The 16,141-nt window shown below is 43.5% G+C and overlaps 1 protein-coding gene across 4 annotated transcripts in view; it reads right to left on the bottom strand.

The window, feature by feature from the left end:
• NEDD9 (neural precursor cell expressed, developmentally down-regulated 9) overlaps positions 1–16,141 on the bottom strand; it is a 179,854-nt gene that overhangs the window by 10,006 nt on the left and 153,707 nt on the right. The window lies entirely within an intron of this gene.

The raw sequence follows: 16,141 nt of genomic DNA on the forward strand, positions 1-16,141 counted from the left end.
TCCTCCAAGGGCTTCTAAATTCCCTGGGTTTGTTTCTGCCTAACCCCTGCCCCCCGAATGACGAACAGCGCCCACCTCCGTATTGCCCATGACATTTTGAGGACAACAGATATTGCAAATTAGGAAGAGTTGGTTGTTCCCTAAGAAACTGTCATCTTTTATCCTTTCTGTAGTGTGCAAACTCTGGCGTCAAGCTGCCTACAAAACTATGTGAAAAATGCTCATGTCCGACTTATGCTGAATTGGATGGAATTCAGCCAAAGGCACCAATGCCCTTCTCCCTGGGGGGCTTTAAAATGCCCGAATTCAATTTGGCTTTAAATCCCTGGTGCACGCAGCTGATTTTTCTTGCAATGAAGGCAAAAGAGATTAGTATGCAGTCACCATCCCATCAAATCTCTCCACTGCCTTGGGTTTAAAAAAGGACTCTATCGCTTTAAGGTTTGTTGGCATGGAGCATACAGAACCATTTTATAGAGTGGCCACTGTACTGTGCACAGCAAATCTTCCTTTTCAAAGCAGGATGCCCTTTGCTCAAGAAAAACACACTGTGTTCCTAATGCCCTTATGTAATTTTTTTTTTCACTATTGTCCAGGAAAGAAATGAAGTTATCTTCTCTTAGTCTACCTCATCAGCTCCTCTATTTATAGCTCTCTATTTGGGCTTTATAATAGAACCTGCTCACAACGCAGCTTTTGTTCAGGCTACAAGTTTCTAAGAGTGGGGTCTGTCCTGGGTTGCCAAGTTAGCAATAATGCTAATGGAAAACCAAGGCTGGTTATGCTGAAGCCAGCTGAATGGTTTCATCTTTAGAGTCAAAAAGGGAGCGGGGCTAGGAGACAGACGGGGTGGTGGTGGTATCTGAAATAGCCCCGGATGAAATGAACATACGGCATGACCTCAGAAAGGCGGGGTCACGGATGAGGCTTTCCTCGCCTTTGTGGATCTTCCCTGGCAGAGAGCATTAATGCTCCCCGATATTTAACATCTCACTTCCTGACAAATGTCACAGAACCCCAACTTGCTCTCTCTTTCTCATTTAGAGGATGCCTGTGGTCATCTGGTTTTTAAAAATTTCGCATTCCAAACCAGTCATTTTCCTTGTTTATGCATTAAAAGAAACAGATGGTGAAAACCACAGGGGGGGAAAGCCAACAAAATACAACCTCCCCGATGCCAGCATTCCTGATGTTACCATCTAATTCACGTTGGTCCACAAACGGCATTTAAATGGGGCCAACGTTTTGCATCTGGGCAGACACATCCAGGGCATGCAGCGATCTGCTGTGTGACGCAGGAAAGAACAGAGAGCTGCAAGTCTACTTTTGGACATTCTCCTCCTCAACCCATTGCTTGGGTCACTTACATGCCAATTGTGTGTTCTTTCCTCAGAGGAAAGTGCTGACTGTTCTGTACCTTACAAAGTATCCAGTTTTGTGGTTCATAAGGCCTTTTCTTCCTGCTTGACATAGCACACAAAAACCTTTCTACTATCCCAGAATTACTGAACCTCAGCGTACGAGGAACACCAAGGCCTAGCTAAGGGGACGGAAACTTTGCAAGAATTCTCCTGGGCATTGCACAGCAAGGCACTCATGGAATTGCTACACACAGGGCATTTTACAATTAATTTTCTCAATGAAATCACGTCAGATTTTTCGCTTCCCTTTTTCCCTCTGTTTGTTTTTCTTTTCTCCATTCTTTTCATTCTGTGTATTTATTTATAGTTACAAGGGTTTAACCTTAGGAATTACCAAACCGACCTATTCGTTCACTAGGGTTGCCACAAAGGGGGCTAAACTGTGGGGTTTCTGGTGCTCTACGACCACTTTACTGCTTTCCTGTCACCCTGCCAGAGGATTTGCATTTTCCAAATATAGACTTTCTCTTCTGATGAGGAATGCAACCTTCCTCAGATGTTAGTATACCATTCTTGTCAACTAATAGGAGAATCTTTAAGAGACATGGTGCAAAGAAGGGCAGACTGTAGAAATTTAGAAAAGGAGGAGTCCATTTACTAAATCTCCAACACTGGGCCCCGGCAGCATAGGATCGAAACAGTCCAGAGACTGGCGTGACGTTAGCTCTCTTAATTCGTCTGCTCGCATCAAAATAAGCAAACACACATGGCTGGCCCCGCCCTGCCCTTTGGTGTGTTTGGTTCACACCATTTCAAGCCTCAGATCCTGGGCAGCCCGAGCTGTTTTTAGAGACGCTTTAAATACTTCCATGTCTCATAATCTTGAGAGCCGTGCATGCTGAGATTTTAAAGAAGAGTCTGTATTGGAGGCAGCAGCGAGGCCTAGGGAAAACTGAAAACCAACAGGTGTGAGGGTCAGAGAGCTGGAAGAGAGGCTCCTGGGTCAGGCATTCAGGCCTCTACATTTGGTTGGCTAGGCGCAGACCTGTAGAAGAGATGCCTGCGAGGCTGAGCAGGTAGGTGGGCAAGGGAGAAACAAGCCGGGATTCTGTGCTGGGGAGACAGAACTCAGACCCTACTGAAATCAGGAGGCAGCCATGCCTCAGCTCCAGCCAACTGCCATCCTGAAAAAATACACCCTGTGTTGCCAGATCTTTCAAATTTTCAGGAGAAGCAAGAAATCTGGATTTTTATGTGAATCTGATTTTCAAAATTGGCTCAAACATTTGAAAAGCATCTTGGCCAAACTAAACTTGTCTCTGGCCCCCAGGGTGCCATCTTCGCCTGCATCTGTCTATTTCTGCCCTCCTCCCTCGGTACCTTGAAAGCCTCTGAGGGCAGGGCCCGAGCGCTCTGCACCAACTCCATGCCTTGGCAAGATTGAACTATCTGTTTTTTATGTACGCCCTGCACTCCACACCTCTGTGCCTTCACTCACACTGTGTCTTTGTGCAAGATGCTCTTCTGCCTTTCCTCATATTCAAATTTTATTCAATTTTCAAGGTCAACCTGAGTGCCCCTCTCCCATGGAGACTTTCCCAGACAGATATAATATCTCCCTCCTTGAACTCCCCGAGTATGTTATCCATGCATCCTAATGGTACTGATCTTTTGTGGTTTGACTGTTATGGTGCATCTCATCTCTTCCCTTAGCATTGTGGAGACAGACCACTTCTTTTTCATTTGTGTATAAACAGCAGGGCCTAGCACGGTGCCTCGAATATAACAGGTCTTAGATAAATTTATTGATTGAATACATTAAAGAACTAAAGGAGAACTCAAGGCTTTTCTTATGCAAGTTGGTGTGGAACTAGAGAGACACTAAACAAGGTCTGCCTATGTAGGATAAGGTTGGTTTCCAGGTAAGTCAGCTCTAGGTTGAGTGGGACCCATGGGATAAGGGGCAGAACTGTGTCTTAGCAGCCAAGTTAGGAGCCAAGAAAATGGAGTGAATGTTAGGTAAAGTTGAGAAACCAGAAGCCATGAAGAATTATCACCTGCACCACCATTCGGTGCAAACCACGATGGGAGGCCAAGAAGTGCCACTACATGGTTTCCTTTTCCCCAGTCTAGAGCCTGCATGTGACATGAACACCTGCATTCTTGTCAGCCACAAGCTGGAAACATATGGGGGAGTTTTGCAAAAAGGAATCAAAACAAACTCTGCTTTTTACTCTAACATCAGAAGGAAAATACAACAGAAAGGAACAGGAGTCATGCTTTCTCTAGTTCTGAAAATATGTGACAGGTCTGTGTCATGAAAAGCTGCGTACCAGAGGCCAAGGCCACAATGGGTCTTTAGCTCATTGAAAGGATTAGGTGATGTGAAGGAAGTGATTGAGAACAGAAGTTGGACTCAGGCAGAGCTGGATCTAAATCCTGGCTCTACCACTTACTAGCGCTAAGAACATGACCACGGTATTTGTCTATTCTAACCCTCTTTCCTCATTAGTAAGTGGAAATAATAATACTTATAGGCTATTGTGAGTATTAAATGAGATCAAGTACATAACATACCCAGTGAAGAGTAAACCCTCAAGCCTTAGGTATTTTTATTATAAGTGTCACCTGGGCTATATAGATTTTACTTTTGGACTTAAATTGTGGACTAGGCAGTTGAGACCAACCATCCTACTGCAGACAGCTTTAACAACTGTCTTGTTTAATAGCTGTTTGCTAACAGCTTTAGCAAACAAATGAAGAAAAGATACTAAAAATCTTCTCAATAGCATCAAAGAATTAAAACATAGTAAAGAATTGCCAGGTCAAAATTTGAAAGAGGAGAAGGAATTCATAGACGTAAGTCCAAATTTTGAGACTGGTTTTTCCCTGGGGGCATTTGCTGATCTGAAACAGCTGTCTGAGAGTCTACATTGTGTTTTTTTACAGCTTCTTGGGTGGGGGGGAACACTGATAGCCATCCCCACTTTGGTTGGGACCCCTAAGGGCTGCATGCAAAAGTAAGGATTAACTGGAAGTAAACCCACCACTGCATGGACGGAAACTAGGTTTTAAGTCATAGGGTTGGCAAGAACATCGCAAAGCCTGAAGTTAGATTTATGTGTGTCTATGAGGCAGGCAAAGGGAAATAAAATCCTCTCTGGAAGTAAAGAACATCTTTATAGGTCTTAAATTATTTCTACAAATATATAAAAAGTACAATGTCCAACACACAATCAAAGATAACCAGGAATATAAAAGACAAGACATCAGAAGCAAGACGATCAACATCCAATTTTTGCTTTCTGCCTAATGTGATAAAGATGTTGTCTGTGTCTTAGTGATCATAGAGCTCAAGGCTGTTTACTTTCAAAATGTTTCATGATTAAACCATGGGAGAAAACAAACAGCATTTAATCATTCTTAGATTTAAGTCAGATAGAAATTAATCTTCACAAATGCATAAAGTCTTCCCAGTAAGGTCTACAAGGCAATGGGAATTTCAAAGCAAAGCAGTAAATGACAAGAGACTTTGGCTGTTAATGACCATCAGTAGATTTACTTGGGGTTACTATTTTACTCTGGTCTTATCAGTGTTGTCATTGTCACAATTATCACCATAACAGCCTAAGACACTCCAGTGGAAAACCCCAGGAGAAAACGTGCTTTATAAGGCTTAGAGATAGACACTTATCCAAGAGAAAGACGGTGAGGTCCAAAACCCAGCGCATTTTATTGAATTCCTCTCCAGACAAGGCCTTTTCAGTGGAAGGTCACAAGCTGAGTTTGTCAAGAGGATCTCACCAAGAAGTACGGCACCTACTTATCTGGAATGTCTAGAAGCAAAACGCTTTTGCTCAAGACAACTTCTGCTCACACAGTATCACTTGTACCAAGGTCTCAGCAAGTCTATTTGGAGGCACTACTTTCCTTGGGCACCCACTTCACCTCCTTAAAGTTGAGCTAGTGGGTGCCTGGGATTGGGGCATAGCAGCAGCAGAGGCCCTGTGGTTAGGAGAAAGAACTTCAGCTTCTCCGCTGCATGCTGCCAGTTCAGTGGAGCGCTGAGGGACGTGGGAAGGGAGCAGGCTGTGCCACTCATGAAGGCAGATCCTCCTTGTCACCCCACCCCCGAGAATCCTGCGAAAGCCGATTAATAGGATCTCAGGTCATCACGTTCTGCGGTGCTTCCTTCTGATGCCAGCCCCACTGCTCTCCTACTTATCACAACTTCTCATCTCTCTCCTCCAACACTCGCCCCTGCTTTGACTCCTTCCCTCCTTCCAGGCTACCAGCAACCCTAAGGAAGAACAAAAACAGTAAAAAGGAAGCAGAAAAATCCTACTGTTTGACAGAAAGAATTAGGTAGAGTGCAGGAGAGACCGAGTGGGATGGGGTGGAGCACAGGTAACCTCGGCAGCACTGGTCGTGTTCTAGTGTTTTATTATTACTATGATTCAGAGTTCCACATTTGATGCACGTATGTATCAAAAATTACAAAGTCACAAAAATATAATTTTAACAAAATTTTTAAAAATAAGAAATCCCACTTGGAAAGGTAGGGAGGAGGCTTTTGTCACTGTTCTAGTTTCTTAGTTCCATGATTTAATTCTCTGCCTCTAAGTCTCCACAATCCTGAATTACACACTCCTCTGCTTTAGCTTTCTAGATAATACCTCGATAATTGGCCAATGGAGTTTATCCATGAATCTAGCAGAGCAGGAATGTGTGTAACCAGCTCCTGGTGTTCTGCCCCAAGGCCTAGTCAAGAACTAGACAACCCAGGTGGTACTCAGGAGACAGAATGAGTAAGTGATGAGAAGTTAACAAGTGCCACTATACCCTAATGATTACAGTACAGATTTATAACCTTGCCGTTAACAGTACCTAAGATAGTCTGAATTCAAAAGTAGGCTTCAGTGATTAGCAGTCATCTATTTGCATTTTTCTTGGCACATGTGGAAAGTAAAATTAGATTGCTTCCTGTCTATCTCTAATCCCCCCTAACCCCCTGTTTTATTTATACCATCTCTGGGCTTCATGCATTAACAAGAGTGTTTAGATTTCTAAAACTGCCTGTTGGAAAGGACTTATTTCACTTAAATGCCCTTAAAAAGCATTAACAGAGCCACCACAGTATTTATTAGATCTTATAACAACCTCTTTGTCTTAAAGCCCGTGAACTATGCGACCTTTCCCTTTAAAGGAAACCCTAGGAAAAGAAACATCACTATCATCCCTGCCTGCCCATTAGAACTTGGATCCAGTTTTCAGAAACTGCAATGTTATAGAGGTTTGTCTGTTTAAAATCCAAGATTATTAGTTGCTTTTCTATGACCAGAGGAAAAGCCACATGTTGCCTACACTGGATTCATTAATTCTCTATAAATTCTCTCTGCCCAGCTTGGGTGTAGCGGTGAGCTCATTTATTTACTCACATAGCAACAATAATGAAAACTGAGTCTGGCCTTAAAAATACACCCCCGTGGGCCATGTCCATGGTTAACCCTTCCTAATGCTTCTCGTGCTCCTCAAGATTGCTCCCTCACTATTTTGGGGAGATGATTTTTCCTTCAAAGACATGTTGATGTCTGATTTTATGCTAGAACGAAGGCTTTTGCTAGCCACATCTAAATCACGGCCAGTCTCTTTTTCCAAATGAGAAAAAAGTCACAACTAAAAGCTCAGAAGCGGAACAGGGCTCTTGGGTCACTTTCATTTGACACAGCATTTGGGCGGCGAAGCACTCAATGGAAACAGTGCCCGATTGTAAAGCCTCCACATGTCTCCCCGCTGCTTTCAGGAAGCCCTTTGTGCAGTGAGTGCTAAAGCAATATTTAGCTATGGAGTGACCAAGCGCCAGGGAGCAGCTAGAAGCATTTAACGTGAAAGGACATGATGGGAAGTGACATCTGGGTTCCTCAAGTGGTTGAGGTCTTTCTCTGGACAAAGCCGAATACAGCCTGTGACAGAGCTGGGTACAGCAAAGCCATTTTTTATATCCCATGGACTGAAATGTTCTTTGAATAAAAACTATAAAAGGCACAAGCATTTTGGTTCTTTTGATGTTCAAGTAAATTCAACAGGACACTAAGTGCTAAATCTAGATTTTGAAATGGATTTTAGAGAAATGCCCACAGAGTGCCCTAAAGAGGATGTGATTATGGAAAGGAGGTAAGGGATGAGAATTTCTGGACTCAAATGCCTACGGGTATTGTTTCCTCCTAAATAGGAGACCTCTCAAGGCTTAAATCGGAGAAAAGACGTGATGGCTGATGGAGCAAACTGCTCACATGGCAGAACTTGGTGCCAGTTCTGAAGAGGGCTGACCCAGTGCTGCGGCAGGGCTGTCGCTTCGAGAGACACGGGACCCACCAAGGGCCTCTGCCAAGCTGAGGGGATTAAACAGAGGAAAATGGGCAGAAAATAACGAGTTCCAGGACAAAGCACTTCCTTAGCTCTTGGTAAAGCAGAGGTGAGAGTTCTCCTTAATGAGGTGCTCGCTATAGCCTTCTCAAGTATGGGACCCGGTCTACAAACTTGGATTCTCCCTGGCTCAGCGTACCCACCCCTCCCTCCTGTGTTCCTGCCTGCTCCTTGCTTTCTGTTGACACGGTTCTATCTTCTAAAGGAGGCTGAGGTTTCTAGATAGGAAGGTGAACTGGATCCTAAAGGAAAGGTCAGAAGGAATTGCCAAAACTTAGGGGCAAACTGAAATTTATGTCAACACCTGCATGCCTTTTCTTTTTTTTAAGAATCTTGAGGCGGGGTCATTTTATTAAACCTTTCAAGCGACTGTGGGAAAGAATCAGATAAGGATATCTGGATCATAAAATTTTAGCAAAGACCATTAGAGATAATCCAGCCCTACTCCCCATTTCACAGTTGAGGGAACTAAAGTTCAGAGAGGTTATTCAGCTCATTAAGGACAGAAAAGTGAACGAGAATCCTGGTGAGCTGGGTCCGGCAGCCCAGGAGTGCTTTCCTCAAGGTCCTGGTGCCTACAGTAGCAAGACAGATTAGAAATTTACTACTTTTCTAATTTCACAAGTAAATCCTCCCAAAGAAAATTACTTGCTTCTCTGAGAAGACGAACTTGAAATCTGGGTATCTTATTTTTGGGGGGTGCCCCTTTCACTGGCAAGCCCATTCTGGGAGATTTAACTCTATCTGGTTAAATAGTTATCCATTTGGAGCAATTGGAGGTCATTTGAAAAGGTGGTATTTCCAATGGCAGAGAAAGCCAACATAGCAATGTTGTCAGTGGTACCATGGTCTCTACATCACCTTAAAGACCCGCTCAGGACTTCTGGATCTGCCTGCCGTGAGACCGACCACTGCACAAGGCGCGCATTTCCACGTTCCTTAACTCGGGTTCCCTCAGCATTGAGGCTACTCTCTGGATCTGAGGTGGGAGCTTTCTGAAGTGACTTTAATTCTTCCTGGCCAACAGGATGCTTTTTAGCACCCAGGGTTCTGGTGAGCTGGAATTGCTAATGAGGTGTCTAAATATGCTCTCTTATTTTAAGGCTTGGCAACCTCAACCATTCGCTGGGATGTAAAACTCATTAGTTTCAGAGTCAGACAGACATGGGCTCAAATCAATCCTGCCTCTTACTAGAGGTTGTGTCCTTCGGTAAGTTAACTTACATCTCAGACCTCAGATCCCTCCCCTTGTAAAGTGAAGGCTGTAAGGAGCACCTTGTGAGGCTGTTGAGAGGATTAGATGAGATTATGTGGATAACATCCTTCACATGGAGCCAAAGCTTAAAGGCACTGTGGGGTCACCCCTACTTAGATCGAAAACTGTCTTGAAAACTGAGTAGCTTAAAAACATGCTAAAGGCTACACAGTCAGTTGGTGGCCAATTTGAAAACAAATAACTATTCGAAATGACTGGTTTAAGCACACCATGCTCTAAGAAACCCAAGTATTATAAAAATTATTCAAATAAATCAGATGTGATTATGGCATTGCTAAAGGATTCTTTGCTTCAAAAATCGATCTACTGTGGGGGCGGGCCCCGTGGCCGAGTGGTTAAATTCGCGCGTTCTGCTGCGTCCAGTGTTTCGTCAGTTCGAATCCTGGGCGTGGACATGGCACCGCTCATCGAGCCACAGTGAGGTGGCATCCCAGATGCCACAACTAGAAGGAACCACAACTAAGAATATACAACTATGTACCAGGGGGCTTTGGGGAGAAAAAGGAAAAAAATAAAATCTTAAAAAAAAAAAATTGATCTACTGTGGGTAATGAGAGGACTCCTTAGTACTCTTCAAATGTTACTGGAGTTACAACTTTTAAGGAAGACACACCGGCCTAAGCGAGTCACACCTGCACCCCTTAAACAGGAGCAGCGCGCCTGTCTAGAAGTGTACATTGACAACTAGGTTCATGGCACAACCATTTAGAACCAAGTGCATTTCTGATGGTATCTAGCTCTGCATTTTGCACAACATACTCAAACAAGTCTGCTGGTGAAGATGTGTTGAACCAGTAGTAAGTCTCGGTTTTATTATCAAATCAAATAAAGAAATGTATTCTTCTCTCTCCCTCACATATAGAGCATTATCCACTTAGCCAGACATCATACTGCAAACAATATGGGACCTGTTCACTCTGATGAGCACAGTCACTGAGCAGGAAATCACTGACAAACGACAGGAGATTACCTCTGTTTGCTTTGGTGCGGGTTTATAAGAAGTTACTAATACACTCTTAGAAACATGCGTTATCTATGAGCTTTATAACAAATTGCAACTGCGTTTGAAGGCCTTGGCATTGACGGAACAAAAAGGACTTTGTTCATTTTTAAGGAGGTGTCACAGTTTGCTCATTCCGCAGGCGTGGGTGACGCGACTGGGAAGAGACACTTCTCATTTTCAAAGTGAGCTCATAAAGTCCTGCCCTTGAAGTGCTCAGGGACCTCCACTTATCTGCAAGATTTCAAATGCATCTCGACACTGAGGGTAGAGATTGTAGATGAAAGTTCACTTCTCTGCATAGCCCATAAAGCCATGTATTGAGGAAAAGCAATCATTTAAATCAGGATTATCTTTATATAGAAATGCATAATTCTGGAACATGGGCTTACTCTATTGAGTTGATAAGTGAAGAAACCAGAGGTACTCTCTGCCCTGGCAAACTCTGATTCTCCCTGGTATTTTTTAGAGTGTGTGTGTGTGTATAGGAAAGGAAAGTGAGGGAGAGGCAGAGTTTATCTTCTCTGGGAGCTTTCATTTCCTCTAAATCTATTTTTACTTGTTGGTAGACAAATCATACTGCTAATATACAGCAGTTAGTTGGCTCATAACTGAGTGTTGCTCTGGGTAACCAGATTTCACAATGCTTCAAATCCCAATAAGGGAAGTCCTCTGTTCCTTAACCAATGGCTTTGGGTGTGTGTGTGTGTGTGTGTGTGTGTAATTCATGGTGACTCAGTGTCTAAGAAGGTACAAACATTGTAGCTAATGTATTTCTGGTTCTTATATTACCTTTCAGGAATGGGCCTAGAAGACCTGGCTAATATCTTTGACTCATTTCCTGCCAACGATTTGGCTGTCCCCTATTTTGCAAGGTAGGAAATGGTCTTTAAAGATGATGTAATGGGGTCTAGATAAATCTTAATACTACTTGAGTTTTCTGAGTGCCACCCTGAAGCAGTACTTGCCCCAACCTAGACCATCATACATGGTATAAGGGCGGGCCATTACAGTTTTAATGAGCCCATGAGCTCCCTTGAGATTAAGTGAAATGTACAACATACCTTGGGACCACTGAGGAGCGAGAAACTGCTGGGGTGCAGAGAGAAAGCTTCACAGAAGAGATGAACATTGAAATGGGTTTTAAAGTATGAATAGGAGTGCACAGGTAGACTAGAGGAGGAAAGGCATTCTAGGTAAATAATAGCGTATGCAAAGGAAGCTCTGCTACTTGGTAGAAAAAGAGTAGTTCTCTTTTTTAGGTGACTATGGAAGAGTTAACTAAACTTGTTGTGTAAATTGGGCAAAATGCATGAAATTGAGGCCCTCAGACAAGTTGCGCTTTACATCAATCATGCTTTGGATGCTCATTCGTTGTGTATAGATAGTTATGATTACAGAAAACAGATGGTGACATTCTCCAAGACCGTTCTGGGGGAAAATGACCGCGTACAATCTGACGTATGTCATAACAGACTAATGAGCTGGACGATGGGATTTGAACAGTGTGTCATGGCGGATGGTGATAAGATCAGAACTACTTTTCAGCTTATTTAAAGGTCAACTCAAATTAAATGCTTCATTTCTTTCTCTGCCTTGTTCATTTGCTCATTGGCTGTTCTCTGTGGGCTGATACTTTGCTGCAAGCTTGGCCTACGGCAGCAGAGACAGCCACAGCCCCTGCCTACCTTAATGGAGCTTATAACGTAGCCCCAAACTGATCTTCAGAAGGATTGACAGCAAATCTAATTTCACCAGTTAGAAAAAAAGTGACATGTCCAAGGACTAATGAGAGAAACACATATAATTCCCCACGCAGATCAAGCACGACACGGATGAACTCAGGTGGCAGTTTTACTGGTCTCTGAAGCAAAGAAATGAGGCTATTTTAGATCTTTGTAGACTTTAGGCTTTTGGATGTTGGGAGGCTCCACTCCAAACCGTGCTCCCATATTAAGGAGAATTTTTCCTTTTTTAAAAAAAAATCAAGAACATTTAAAAAAATATAATTCAGCTTTTCAAGTTATTGGACTATGAGTAACTCATTTAATTTAGAATTGCCTGTGAGTTCTTGGCAATCACAGGGCATATTTAGAAATCTTTGCAAAGTGAGAAAAATCTAACCTACAAACTGTTTTAAAACGTAATGAAAGAGGTATAAGCCCAAAATATAACCATTAATGAGGTTGACACGATGTTGTTTCCTACACATGTGTCTACATGTTTATTAATTTCTATTTTGCTGTTTTTGTGTTTCATATTTTGGAGCCAAATTTTTTTTATTCAGCTCTCAGACATTCTCGTAGGCCCTGGGCATTCTGCCCACAATGCCTAATGGAGAAAACGGCCCTGCACACAAAACCCAGAGTGAAAAAGACCAATGAAATTAAGTAAAGGTGTCAGTGTATATGGTTTCCAGATAATGCTGAGAGTTCTTTTCCACTCTATGCAAAATTCTTATAGAACCAGAGAGAGCGCCATGCACTCAAAGGGAACAGCATATGTGCCAGCAATAAAGTATTTGCATATTTGGGTATGGTAAGAAACACAAACAGGGCCCACAGTTCAAAACAAAATCTGAGAAAGGAAAGAAAAACAAGGTGAGAGGCACCCATTTTTGAAGCACCTGCTCTGCTAAGCTCTGTGTCCAGTCATTTCTATATACCGGTTCATTTAATTCTCTCCCTGCGAGGGAGTTATGATTATTCCCATTTTACGGATGAAGGAACCAAAGCCTAAAGAAGTTCAATAACTTGCCAAGGGCTGTGCAGAGGAGGAAACAGAATTGGGAGTCAGCCACATCCCTAAGCCCGCACTCTTTTCACAATGCTCATGCTGTCTTCTTGTTTCCTAAAGGGCTGAGGACTATGTGATTTTCTTTCTTTCTCTAATCACTGATTTAATCAGTGATGAAGGTCACTGAATGTGGATGGGACGCAAGAACGTGGGTAGAGGCTGGAGTTTCCCTGAGAGCAAAGCTGAAGTGATGGAAGGCAGAATTCACTGCTTTTCTCTTTTTTTTTTCCTTAACTGATTCATTAGCAGAAAAAACTGTGGTGGATAAAACTTCTGAAGCCCACGGTCTGTTAGCAACCTCAAGGGAATCTTTAACTACGGAAAGTCCCGAATCACAATCAGATTGGAACATATCCAACCCCTTTCATGGTCCATTCGCAGTGGTTCTCGAAGTGTAGTCCTGGACTACTTCCCCCAGAACTATCAAGGAGCTTACTGAACTGCAGACTCCTGGGCCCTAGGATTCGACTCTCTGGGGAAAGGCCCAGGAATCTGCATTTCCCCTCACCTTCCCTACCTCTCTGGGTGAGTCTTATGTTCTCTAAAATTTTAAAACCACACTTTCATGGTTCAAAACAAGATTCCATTGCTGCCTCTTTGTCTTCTTTAATAGCTTTTAAGGACCATAGCTTAAACTACCAGGAATGTCCAGTTCTGGGTTCACCACCATTTTACAGATGGGAAATTAAGAGAAAAATGGGTACAGAGCTATTTAGCAAGTCAGTAGAACTGATACAATGAGAACTCAAAAAATATAAAAAACCCCACCTGATCCCCACTGTACTGGGATTAACTCTTGGGGCCTCGGCTTTAGTTGTTAGTGTAATTCTCACCCACTGAGAAGATCCCTACACTGAAGGAGATGGTGGCAGAAGTTTTTAAAGCAGCTATTACCTAGAAGGTTAAAATCACCTCTTAGCAGCCAGGTCATCACCGCTATGAAGGAAGGAAAGAAGAAAAGAGGGAGGGAGAGAAGGAGGGAAGGAAGGAAGGAGGCAGAGAGAGAACGGGAAAGAAAGGGTGAGACCAAGAGCAAGAGCAAAAGCAAGAGTGAGAGAGTGGGGGGGCCGGCCCAGTGTTGTAGTGGTTAAGTTCTCACACTCCGCTTCAGTGGCCCGGAGTTTGCGGGTTCGGATCTCAAGCACACACTTAGCACCACTCATCAAACTCCACTGTGGCAGCATCCCACAAAAAATAGAGGAGGATTGGCACAGATGTTAGCTCAGCGACAATCTTCCTCAAGTAAAAAGAGGAAGATTGGCAACAGATGTTAGCTCAGTGACAACCTTCTTAAAAAAAAAAAGAGTGAGAAAGAGAGGGAGGAGTGGGGGTGAGAGGGAGAGAGAAGAGAGGAAGGAAGGAAGAGTGGGAGAGGAAAGAAAGGAAGAGGGCAAACACACTCCCATGGGGGTGGGAGTCAATGGTGTTCAGTGGACAGGATGGAGGCAGGCAACCTAGAGAACCAGAGGCACTAAGGTGGTATTGAAGGTGATGTCAGGATATCCTGCAGAACACTTGGTGTTTGGCGTGAAGAGCCTGGACCATTCCCTCCTGCCCTCCCCCTTCTTGCCATGTTACCACCTCAGACCCTGACTGCTCAAAGCTCAGCATCCAGCATCATCTACTCCTTAGCTCTTGGAAAGTCTCCCCCAGATCTGGCTGCAACCCCTGGAAGGGCCGGCAGAGGTCCTTTTCAGAAGGTGGCTTCCTCCCACGGGAATCACCTACCTTTTGCTAAACGTAAAATATTCCACTGACTTTAGAATTAAACAAACAAACAAAACATTGATTTGAGCACCCCAGGGTAACCCCAGCACCCCAACATCAATTCAAGGGAAGGTGTGGGCTAAGTCTTTCCTCTCCAAAAGGATGGAGAGTCAAGGAGCAAATCTGCCAATAAGATGGGAAGAAGTCTGAAGTTTTAGACTTTTCAGACTTGGAACTAAAAAGGTTGAGTCTAAAAAGGAAAACATGTCACCTTCCTGCCAAAATAAACTGTGATGAAAGTCTAGACCCGACCACCTTTCAGCCAAGCATTTCCTGTTCTGGCCGCCTCCATCTGCCTCACACTAGCTCAGAGGAGAGAGAGCTATTTTTAAGGTGCAAACAACCAGGACTAAGAATGAGAGAAGTTATGTATTTATAGTTACACCTTTTAACTGTTCTCTTCTCCCTCTGGAGATAGAGGCTGGATTTGGCTTTCCCTTTGAATCAGACATAACTGGGGGAAGAAGGACTTTGAAAGGTCATGGTGAAGTCTATAGCCTCTAGACAGGGGTCATTGTCCTGACAATACAAGTGGGAAAGCCATTCACCACTTCTTGAAGAATTCCTCCTAACTTAGCTTATGCAACACATGGGCTCTTGAGAAGCGTTTTGTAAAACATACTTGTTGTATAAAAGGTGATTTGAAAATACAGTCATGTGTCGCTTAATGATAGGGTTGGGGATGCATTCTGAGAAATGCATCCTTAGGTGATTGCATTGTTGTGTGACCATCATAGAGTGCACTTACACAAGCCTAGATGGGATAGCCTACTACAAACCTAGGCTACATGGTACTAATCTTAGGGGACCACCATCGTTATATGTGGTCCATTGTTGACCTGAACGTCATTATGTGGTACATGAATGAACAGTCATGGTTTTGTTATTTAAGGAATTCAACAGTAAATCACCCCCCAGTTTTGTTTTTCAACAGAGGATTCCATTATCATGCAAATAAATATTCCCTAATTTACATGGGTTTGTAAATTCAGACTTTGGATTCGATTTAGGGCAGGACACATGTATAGGGAGTACTCTAAGAGCCAGCATGGTGGTCTAGTGATTAAGATCTGGCACTCTCACCACCACAACCTGGGGTTCGCTTCCAAGTCAGGGAACCATACCACCATCTGTTGGTTGTCACACTATGGTGGCTGTGTGTTGCTGTGATGCTGAAAGCTATGCCACCGGTATTTCAAATACCAGCAGGGTTACCCACAGTGGTTTCAGCAGAGATTCCAGGCTAAGACAGACTAGGAAGAAGGACCCGGCCACCCAATTCCAAAAGATTGGCCATGAAAACCCTGTGAATAGCAGCGGAGCACTGTCTGACATGGCGCTGGAAGGTGAGAGGATGGGGCAGAAACACGGGGCAGGGCTCCGCTCTGCTGTCCACAGGGTCCTGGGAGACGGAATCGAATCAATGGTACCAGCAACAAAAAAGCGTCAACAGCTCTTTCTGGTGTCTAACTGCATCTTTCCTCTTGTAAGTCAGGGATCTTTTCTTGTTCCATT

Source organism: Equus przewalskii, chromosome 19 (genome assembly GCF_037783145.1).
Source record: "Equus przewalskii isolate Varuska chromosome 19, EquPr2, whole genome shotgun sequence".
Classification (NCBI taxonomy): domain Eukaryota; kingdom Metazoa; phylum Chordata; class Mammalia; order Perissodactyla; family Equidae; genus Equus; species Equus przewalskii.